General features: G+C 54.4%; 1 non-coding gene across 1 annotated transcript; it reads left to right on the forward strand.

The window, feature by feature from the left end:
• Positions 1-4,403: 4,403 nt before the first annotated feature.
• Positions 4,404-4,475, forward strand: TRNAE-UUC (transfer RNA glutamic acid (anticodon UUC)). Its single transcript has one exon. It is a non-coding gene; the product is annotated as a tRNA-Glu (tRNA).
• Positions 4,476-10,185: the final 5,710 nt, after the last annotated feature.

A 10,185-nucleotide genomic window follows, 5' to 3' on the forward strand; every position in this document is an offset into this window, starting at 1 on the left:
ACACACATCTTGTTTCCGCTCCCAGTTCCCAAGCTGTCTCCTCTCCCTGGAATGTCTGTGTGTCCCTATTTGAATGGCTCCCCTGTTGAGGAGGCACTGGCCTGTAAATCCTCAAATGGTTCCCCCAGGACTCTCTCCTGCCTGGAATCAAAGCTCAGGCAGGCCCTGCTACAAGCACGCAGCGAACCTGTTGAAAACACACAATACCCATCCAGGGACACAGACATGTCCCTGAGATATGCTCTATACATCCATACATAGGCTCAACCTCCAAAATGCTTCAAATCCACAGAACACACTGTAAACGGGTGCACACAGTCGAGAACACAGCCTGTCCACAAAGGCTACAAACCCAGCTCCAAGGCGCGCCTGTCCCCCCACAGCCCCGCCCCTCACTTAAGAGCTGATCCTCCCTCCTCAGGCCTCCCCAGGCTGCTCCTAGCAACAGCCAACAGCTCTTGCAGTTGCCAGGCAACAGGAGAACCTGTCAACCCCTAGGAGGCCAGGCTCACCAGAGGCGGGCAGACACAGACCCCAATCAATGGAGGCCAGGCAGGACAGGGCCACTGGGAGGCATGGCCCCCTAGCCCCAAGCCAGTTCCTCTGGTATTTGTACCAGTTAGTCCCTCCTTTCAAGTGCTCTTCCTGGAGTCCAGCGACCCCTGCATCCAGTGCTCCTGGCTGCTCCCTCCCTGTCTCCATGGGGGCCCCAGGGCTACTGGAAAGAAGCCTCCCTTTGCTCCTCCCATCACATACCACTCCTGGGGCTCAGAACCCCACAGGGCCAGCCCAGCTTCTCCCTGAATCACCAGCCCCATGTTCACCACTGCTCTGAAGCCCAGTCATTTCGAGTACCCCCAATAATCCCTATTCCTGGGCTTTCCACCTTGTAGCCTTGTGACCAGCCAGAGCCATGATCCTTCCTCTGCATCCCTACATCCTGTCCGTTTCTTCCCTTCCTTACCTCCTTAATTCCCACTCAAATATGGCCCCATTGTCCCTTATTCTAGGCCTCCAGCCTCCTCCCTGGCTCTCCAGCTTCCTCTACATCTTCTACATGGCAGTCAAGGGAATCCTGCTCAAAGAAGCCACATCACCGTCTTGTACACAAACCTTCTGTGGCTCCCCAGTACCCTGAGGATAGAGCCCACGCACAGTGCTTTGGACCATGCAGGGGCACAAGTGCAACAGTGGTGGCTGACAGCAAGGACTCTCCGAGAAGCAGTCTGCAAACTGGCTGGCTGCGTATTACTTTGGACAAGTACCAGAAACTCCTTGGGTCTCCAGTCTTTTTATCATTAGAGTGGACCTAACAGTCATAGCTACCCATTGTACTGGCAGAGATCAGGGCTAAGGGAGAAAATGTAGGTAAATGTTCAGAATGTGCATGGTACATGGAACACCCTCAGTACGGGTGACTTGCTATAATAGTAATTTCTGCCAGGTCCTGGAGGGGCTGTCCCCCACCAAGGCCCACATCATCTCCCTCTATCTGTGCCACCCTAGCACTCCAGCCATCTGACTTGCCTTGCTCTCCCCACCCTCTTGAATGTCCTCCTTTATCCCTTCCTCCATTTCCCTCCTCCCTATCTTTCATTCCCTGGCTATAAACTGGGCATCTCTGACTCCCATTGTCCTGAGGCTTCCCCTCCCCCAACAGATCCTACCATGCCTGGTGGTGAGTCTCTCCCGCCATCACTCAGATCTCTGATTCCAGACCCCTTACAGCTTAATCCTGGGGGCTGGTAGGTAAATCTTTGTTAAATGAAATGAATGAATCACATAAACTTTAATTCACCCTTTCTAAGGGCTCCCCCACCCTGGAGCAGGGAGAAGTGTTAACAATTAATCCTGCTGTTGCTATATAAAAAAAAATATATGCCATAGCTGTTTGTGGAGAGAGGGGAGAAATTCAAGGTACCTGGGAAAGTTGGGAAGCCTTCTTGGTAGAGATGGTGTGGGCAGTGTTAGAGGGAGATTACTGAAGGAAGAGGGAACAAGGACTGTGAAGGTGGGTTCAGGAAGAGGTAGGGAGAAAATCGAGGGCCAGAGCTAGAGAAACATCCGGCTTTGCAGCTGAGGTCACTGAGACCCAGAAGGGGTCGGGACCCATCCATGGTCATCCAGTGAGGGACATAGAGGCATGCTGCTTCCTTCACACTTGGGAACCCAGGAGTTCTTTTATCCTTTCATGAGACACTGTTCTGGGGACAGAGGATGGTTGCCCAGCCAGGGCCTCCTAGGCACCAGAGGAGCCATTACTTGTCTCTCTGCGCTGCACGTTGCTCCAACACCCCCTTAAGTCCCTTAAGACTGTAAGGGACAGTGAAATGACATTCAGCAGAGATGAGGACAGCGCCCCAGCTGGAATGAAGGGCCAGCTACTGGCTCCCCTGGAGAGCTAGGACAGCCCTGGGGTCGCCACAGGCCACAGAGCAGCTCTTCTGTCCTGAGTTCCTGTCATGTACCAGGCTGAACAGGGTGAGGAATGGAGACCCTCTTAGTGGGCTGTGAAACACCAGCTCACGGGCTCCAGGAAGGGGAAGCTGCCAGCACTTCCCCAAAGGCAGTTTCGTGGTAGGCGTGTCTGCCCCCAGCCCAGAGTCCAGGAACAGGCAGAACCCCACAGGGATGCCAAGTCCAGGATTCTGGCTACCCCACCTCCATGGCTCACAGATGGCAGAGAGTCGCCAGCAAGACTCTGTACCATTAAATCGCAGCTTTACAGATAAAGAGTCTCAGCGACTTCTGCCTGTAGATCTCAGTGGCCCGGGCTGGTTCCTTCCCTGCAACCCTTAGCCAGGCTCCACCTCCTGGTACACCCCCGGCACTTCCTCTTTCCTGCTTCTGAGCCCAGCAGCACTTCTGAGATTGGAGTCAGCTACCTCATCCTCTCTGCCCCTTTCTTCCAAACCTCCATTCCCAGGCTTTTCTTCCCTCCTCCCAGAGAAACAATCCAAAGCCTGGCAGGCCTTGGGGTCCAGGGTCCCCCTCCTTCAACTGGCTTCAGCGCCTGGAGAACTCAGGCCCCCAGCATTACATGCCAAAAAGTTGCTTAATAGGCTAGGGGATTCCACCTGATCCAGGGGCAGGAGGCTCTCAGAGGAGGAGTCATTCATTCAACGACTGTGTGCTGAGAACCTGAGGGTGAGGGAGGCAGCTGGAAGCCTGCCCTTCAGGAGCACACGCCAAACACGTTAACAGGGAAATGAACTCCAGGGTTTCGGAGGAACTCAGCAGGGGACACAAGAGCCACTGAGAAGTGTATGTATGAGGAACAGCGCCTTGTTCCCAAGGAGGGGAACTCTGAATGATGAGAAGGGACCAAGCATGTGACAAGCTAAAAGAGGGTGATAGGCAGAAGCGACAGCAAAGACACTGGGGCAGGGCGGGAAGGGCTTGAGTGTTCCTGGAACCGAAAGGCCAGCCTGGCCGGAGCAAGAGGGTCTGTGGTGTGAGAGAAGGCAGCCACGAGGCATCAGTGAGGTGAAGAGCAAGCAGGGAGTTCCCAAGTGCCTAAGAGATGCAGGACTGTATATCAGCCTGCAGCAGACCCCAGCATCTCCAAGCCAGTGACTCATGTCTGGCCCTGAAAATCCGACTGATCTTGGCACTCACAGGGTGCTGCTGATATGACTGGGGGAGAACTGTCCGGGGATCCAGGGAGCCCTCAAGGCTCTGGGTCCAGGACTGAGTTAAGACCCCCTCCATATCCTTGAAGAGCTCTTGTCCAATTTGCCCCTGTGTCTGCCACCTACACAGCCTCTAAAGGTCACCTCCCCTGGGAGACCCAGGATCCTTAAGAGGGCCTGGGAAATGTTAATCAGCCTTATCCTCAGGAGCCACTCCTCTGCTCACCTTGTTGCCTTGCCTTCCCTGTCAGTGCCGTCCAAAGGCTGGGGCTGGAAGCTTCTCCTGTGACTCGTTAGGGCCTTCATTAGCAGCGCTTCCTGGAATTTAATTTAATGAAGGATCGAAAACAGCCCTAATGAAGGTGATGCAACAGCAAGCAGCCAGTGAGGTGCCTCCAAGGCCGAGCCACCGAGGCTCGGGAGCTTCTTGTAGACGGTGACCAGCAGTAGAGCAGGAAGAGGAACGGGACCTGTTCTAGGAGAGATGCTGCTCACTGGGCCCCGAGAGCATGGGACACTGCTCTGCAGAACTGCAGGGAGCAAACGCTGCCCCTGAAGCCAACTAGACAAAGTTAGAGGAATGAGCCTGGTTGGGGATGGCTACAGGCTGCTGGAGAAAAACTTCTGAGATGCTCTGGGCTAGCACAGGGCCAGCTGTGGGCTAGTGCCAGCAGAGAGTAAGGACAGGTCAGGTTATCAGAGCCACAGGGCAGGAAGACGTTCAAATTTCAGTCCAAATGTGATGAAAACAATTGGAGGTTTTTAGAGAATTCCCTGGTTGTCCAGTGGTTAGGACGTAGTACTTTCACTGCTGCGGCCCAGGTTCCATTCCTGGTCAGGGAACTAAGATCCCACGAGCAGTGCAAGACTAAAACACAAACAAAAACCAAAAGCAATTGGACGATTTTTTAGAATGGGTAACATGATCTGCTATTTTAAAGTTCCCCATGGGGGGCTCCCCTGGTGGCTCAATGGTAAAGAAACTGCCTGCCAATGCAGGGCACACAGGTTTGATCCTCGGTCCAGGAAGATCCCACATACCACGGGACAACTAAGCCCATGAGCCACAACTACTAAGCCTGTGCTCTACAAGAGAAGCCACTTTACTGAGAAGCTGGCAAACTGCAACTAGAGAAAGCCTATGCAGCAACGAAGACCCAGCACAGACAAAAACAAAAAAAATTATTGTTAAAAATAAAGTTTTTTCTGGCTGCTGTGGACAAGAGAGAAAGTAGGAAAGAAGGCATGGGGGTGGCTACCATGTGGTGCAGGAGATGAGGGTTATGGAGTGAAACCTATGGAGACAGTTGTTCCACATCCTTTAGGAGAGGGTAGCTGGGGACGTGGTGGGGGTGGGGCGGTGGGTGGCAGGCAGGGCACATATAACCGGGCTGAGCTAGTTTCCTCCAGCAGGTTTGGGCTGACTAGTCCCCTTTTAGTCCTCTGCACAGGCTTGGCCTCTTCTCCAAATGGACATTGCTCCAACATTTAAAGAAAATCTGCTGAAAGGGTTCCCCAGCCGCCTCCAGCTGCTTCCCCAGCTCTGAGCACCTTTTTACTCCACTGCTAGAAAGCCTTCCTTGCCCTGCCCTCAGGTCTTGGGCAGCGCCAAGCCTCCCAGGAGCTCCAGGATTGTATTTCACAAGGGAAAAGGCTGGAGGCTTTGGTGTGGGGGCCAAGAGCTACCAAGGGTGCAGCCTTGCAGACCAGAGCCGACCCTCTGCTTTTGCCTCCTGACACTCTGTTCCCCAGCCCGACCCCGCAACACTGCCTGCCCTCGGCCCACCACGGGTTCCTCGCACACTTCCCTCTCCCTCTTATTTGACAACGTTCCCCAAGTTTCGGAACCCAAACCACCCTGAGTCTCCGAGCACCCCTACCTCCCACCCCCGCCCCCCCACCTTCCCCGCCTCCCGTGCAAGCTGAAGCCGGAAGCGGCCCCGGAGCGCCCCGCCCCGCCCCTTCCGGGGCTTCTCGAGGCGGGAGTGCGGGGTTTGGGCGGCGCCAGAGACCGAGCACGGCTTCGCGGGACAGCGGCGCCCTCTAGCGGGTCTCTAGAGCAACGCGGGAGCCGAGGCTGGCCTAGGGCCCCCACCTCCCAGCGGTCTTCTAGTCTTCTGACTGCCGCTCGCGCCAGCATCAGTCTTGCCTTCCAGTTTCGTTCTGCCTCCAGCCCCGAACCCCTGCCTCCGTCGATCTGCCCACTCGGTGGCCAGCAAGGCTCTCCCTCCATAGGGCAGCAGCCGTTCGGCGTCCTCTTGCTCAGAGCAGTCCGTGGAGCCGCTGCGACCCCAGCCCTCCCCGCCTGCCTCCAGCCTTAACAGCCCAGCCACAGAATGTGCCACGACACGTGTGCCTTGCTTCTTCTGGTCCCGGCTTCTTCATCCCCTGCGTTCTAGAATGCTCTCTAACCTCCATCCCCCAAATTGAGAGCAAAGATTAGACGCTGATTTTGGCTGATTATCCTGGTGGGCATGTCCCTGCTTCCCGCAGCTGGGGTGGCTCAGTGCCCATACCGTAAACTAAGCCGGGGGCCGCATGCGGGTGCGATTTGGGGGCTCCGGGTGCCTTGATGAGCTTAACCCCAGGAGAGATGTGGACAGGATAAGGAGACGAACTGGGTGATGCTTGGTGGGGCTCTCAGAACGCACGGTTAAGGGTGAGTCTGGGACTCCAGCTCCTTCCTCTGCGCCAGGAACCCCTCCAAGGTCAGGCAGCTCATGGGGGAAGGGACCAAGCAAGGCCTGGTTCCCTAAGGACCTGGCTAAGCGTGAGAGTGGCAGCTACTCACTTGCCCAAGATGCCCAGTGTTGAATGGATGAAGCCCCCACCCCTCCCTTGGCCGGCCCGAAGCCTTCTTGCTTACGCCCTTCCCATGCGTCAGCCAGGATTTTTTTTGGGGGGGACAGCCTTGGAACCTCAGGGCTCCCCGCACAGCTGCAGCTGAGCGTCCCCACCACCAGGTTCTGTAATGTATGGGCTGAGTCACCGCACAGCCCAGACTCTAGCAGTTGACCGCCAGGGGGCAGCAGAGGCCGCCTTGTACGGACATGCTGGGTCGGGAGTGGATGGGTGTTGGGGGTTAAACTTAGTCCAGTCCCAGGTCCGGCCGCGCGTGGCAGGGCAGGTTTGCAGCCTAGTATGGTTTTGAAAGCAGTTCTATTCTTTCCGATATTTCCCAGGGCTACGTTTTCTTTCTAAGTAGCATGTAGTCTATTATTACTGTTCCACGATTAAACAAAAAAGGCAACCCATTCCAGTATTCTTGCCTGGAGAATCCCATGGACAGGGGAGCCTGGCGGGCTGCAGTCCATGGGGTCGCAAAGTCTGACGCGACTGAGCAGCAGCAACGATGTTTGAAAGTTACTCGGCTGCTGGATGACTTCAAAGGAAGTCAAGACTGAGACCTGAGTGAGTCTTCTGGGTCCCTCCATATGCTCCTTGTGGGGGCTTCCCAGGTGGCCCAGTGGTAAAGAATCTACCTGCCAAAGCAGGAGATACAAGAGACACGGGTTTCATACACAGGTCTGGAGAAGGATCCCCTGGAGTAGGAACTGGCAAACCTGCTCCAATATTCTTGCCTGGAAAATTCCATAGACAGAGGAGCCTGGTGGGCTACAAGAGCCTGGTGGTCGCCAAAGTCAGACACAGCTGAGCGACCAAGCACATGTATTTCTTCCTCCAGGTCCCTGGCTCCATCTTGGACCTAGGATGCTCCTTGTTAGCAGCGCGTGGCTTGGCCATGCTGTGTGCCCCCTGATGCCACTGTCCGACCTCCATGTGCTGCCTTCCAGAGCTCTGGCCCAGAAGTCCTTCCGTTGCCTCCAACCCACCACCCTGCCAGCTTCTTCCCATCTCATACCCTCAATAACTGCTGCTTCTTCCCAGTCTTCCTTAAACGCCTCTGTCAGCCCTGCTCCTCTAAGTTCACACAAATTGTCTACAATTGTTATTTCCAGGTCCTACCTCTCCTTCCTCTACGCTTTCCAGACAGGCTTGCCTTTCCCTCCACAAAAAAAATCCCTGGTCAAGGTCCTTAGTGACCTGCATGTTGCTGGACCTACTGGTCTGTGCTCCACCCTCACCTCCACGAGCAGCGAGCAGCTGATGCTTGCCTGTCTCTTGGGAGCCTGCACTCTCCCGGGTTTCCTCCCATCTCGTGGCTGCTCCCACCAGCTTCTTTGCAGGTTTCACCTCATCTCTCCTACCTCCCAACAGAGAAATGTTCTAGGGCTCAGTCCCTACCACTCCCCTCCTCCTTCCAAACCCAAACTGTCCCCATCACATCTAGAACCCTGGCTTCACGCACCAATCCACTCTCTTTGCCTTTCAGAGCCAAGGCTCCAGTACTTGTCACTCTACTGAACCTGAGTCACACACCTTAGCATAAAAATGGCATTTCCACTTTGATGTCCATTCAGTGTTTTAAACTTTTCATGGGCAAAACTGATCTCCCTCCCAAGACTCCTGTTCTTCTAGCCTCCCTCAGCACATACAGTAGAAGCTTGGAGTCGCCCTGGACTTGTGTCTGTCCTTCCCCTCATACACACGTACCCAAGCCATCAGGGAACCCTGCCGCTTCTGTGTTCAGGACATGCCCAGCCTCTCACCCTAACTGTGCCCCTACATGGGCTGAGACACCTGACATGCGTGTCTGGAACACCTGTAACAGCCCTTGTGTGACTGTCACCCTTTTGGCTCCCTGTCCCTCACCCCAGAGTCTAGTCTCGATGCAGCAGCCATTAAATAATCCATTTAAAACTTAGAGCTGCTACTAAGAGCTGCCCTCTCCTCTGTTCAGGACCTGGCCTTGATTTTCACCTTTTCTAGAGAAAAATCTGAAGGTGGCTGACAAGGTCCCACAACATCTACTCCATAGCCACCACTCGTCTCTTCTGGCCCCCTTCACCTCGCTCAGCGTTAATCTCCGTGGCTTCCTGGCTGCCCCTCTCCCATGGGAGGCACATTCTGCCTCACGGCTTTGCACTGGCTGATCCTCCTAGCTGGAATGTTCTCTGCAGACATCTGCATGGTTTCCTCCCTCTCCAAGCTCTGATCAAAGGTGCCTTTCTCAGTGAGGCCCGCCTGATCCATCTCCTAACCCTCTTTTTTTTTTTATGCATGATCTTATTTCCGCAACCAGGGATTGAACCTGTGTCCCCTGCGTTGGGAGTATGGAATCTTAACCACTGGACTCCCAGGAAGTTCCCCAACCCTTGTTCTTCCTTGCCCTTACCACGCCATCTTTACTCCCTATACTACTGATCATCTTTTAACAAATGATATAACTTAACTGACTATGTTTCATGTTTCTGGTCTGAATCTAATCCCTCACCTAGAATATAAGTCCAAGGAAGGCAGGGGTCTTCACTTTGTTCATTGCTGTATGTACAGGTGCTGGAAGAGTGCTTGGCACATAGGAAATCTTAATACTTGTCGAATGAATGAACAGTGGATTCTTTTTCAGATGTTAGGCACATCTGTGCATGTGCACAGGCTAGAAGGGTGCAGGCAGGGGCAGCTGCTGGTCAGGGAGACCAAGGCCCATGCTTTGGCCCTTTTTCCTGGTCTATATCATCTTGTTTTCCTGTTGCAAGCAGTCATAAGGAAAGCGATGGAAAGAAATATAGACGACCTTTGTGCTGCTCTAATTTTTTTTTGGCTGTGCTTCATGGCTTGTGAAATCTTAGTTCCCTGACCAAGGACCACGAATTGAACCCAAGTCCTTAGCAGTGAGAGCACGGAGTCCTAACCACTGGGCCACCAGGGAATTCCTGCTAATTTGTTAACATTTCAGATTAAAAAACAATATATTTTCAGAGCAATTCTAAAAAGCAAGAAAGAAGAAAAAGGTCCTAAGAAATTCTTCCAAACACATAAAAGTGCTTAGTGATCACCAAGGGCCAGCAGACCCATCCTCACAGAGGCTGAATGGCTTAGAACTTGACAGCCAGGGCTAAAGAAGTCCTCATTTGCAAACCATCCTGTGGACACCTGACTTTTGGGCATAGTGTAGCAGCCATATTGCCTGCCCCCTTTCCCCTGGAGCCACTGCCCACCCATCAGTCTGGAGACCTTGCTGGGTGGGCAGAGATGGCCTCCAATGGGCCAGAGTCCTTGGCCCACCCCATATGTGTATATGTAGGTTGGTGTGTAAGGGTGGTGGGTGGGAGGCCTGGGTGGAGCTACTGATCCGAGAGGCCTGGAGCCAGACCTGGGGGTCTTAAGGGATTCCAGGTGGTCCGGTGGCTGCTCTGGCCTGCAACCTTCTTTGGATGGAAGGGGTATGAGACAAGCCTCCCAGGGTCTGTCAGCAGGATGGACCCTGGCCTTTATTCTCTCCTACTCCCCAGGAGCCCCAGGTCTCGGGCAGGGCCATGGCCCCAGCAGACAAGGAAGAAGCCAGACATTCCCATGCAGAGGGTAGCCCTGCTCACTGGGGGCACTCTGGGCTGCGGCCACCTCTAGGCCAGTGTCCAGCTCTTTCCTGGGGCCACGGGGCTCCTGGGTAAGTCCCCAGGCTGGATTCAGGCGCCCAGGACTGATGAGAACC

Source organism: Ovis canadensis, chromosome 19 (assembly GCF_042477335.2).
Source record: "Ovis canadensis isolate MfBH-ARS-UI-01 breed Bighorn chromosome 19, ARS-UI_OviCan_v2, whole genome shotgun sequence".
NCBI lineage: Eukaryota > Metazoa > Chordata > Mammalia > Artiodactyla > Bovidae > Ovis > Ovis canadensis.